This window comes from Priapulus caudatus, unplaced genomic scaffold (genome assembly GCF_000485595.1).
Source record: "Priapulus caudatus unplaced genomic scaffold, Priapulus_caudatus-5.0.1 Scaffold133, whole genome shotgun sequence".
NCBI classification, from domain to species: Eukaryota; Metazoa; Priapulida; class Priapulimorpha; order Priapulimorphida; family Priapulidae; genus Priapulus; species Priapulus caudatus.
Window position 1 is genome coordinate 16,769 of NW_014577194.1, and position 717 is coordinate 17,485.

Below are 717 nucleotides of genomic sequence, written 5' to 3' on the forward strand. Positions count from 1 at the left end.
AGAGAGAGAGAGAGAGAGAGAGAGAGAGAGGCGGAAAGCTGCGTATTAGCTACGAGAGATTGCGTCACGGAAGCCATCTGCTACCGATGAATGCAGCCATCGACTTGCAACATCCGTCACCTATCTCACGGCTGCGCGAACGAAAAGCGCCCAGGTGAAACTGCGACTCTTTGTTCTCCGCGATTCTAATCTATAAGCGCCACCTATGAACAAAACAATGTGAATGTACGCACGAACGTCTGGCGTTGACGCGAAAAGAACGCGCGCTATGCGAACCGCACGAAGAAAAAAACACACGAAGGCGGCTATAGGACACGCAGACACGCGTCACGGCTCGTCACCGCGACGGCGTTATTTTCAGCGCATGTAACTGAGGGAGATATCGACCAGTAGAGAGGAGCAACACGCACACGTGCGCGCGAGCGAGCGGCAAAGGTTCACGTTTTCTTGTCGGCAGTACCTATAGGTAAGCTGGGGAAACGAACGCGCGATCAACACCGGATTTGTACACCCCGCGCGGCACGAGAAGTTCCGGGCAGCCAACGGTTAATGCGTTTACTTATCACTATTACTGTTGTATTACTGTTGTATTACTGTTGTGCTACTGTTGTATTACTGTTGTATTACTGTTGTATTACTGTTGTGCTACTGTTGTATTACTGTTGTGCTACTGTTGTATTACTGTTGTGCTACTGTTGTATTACTGTTGTGCTACTG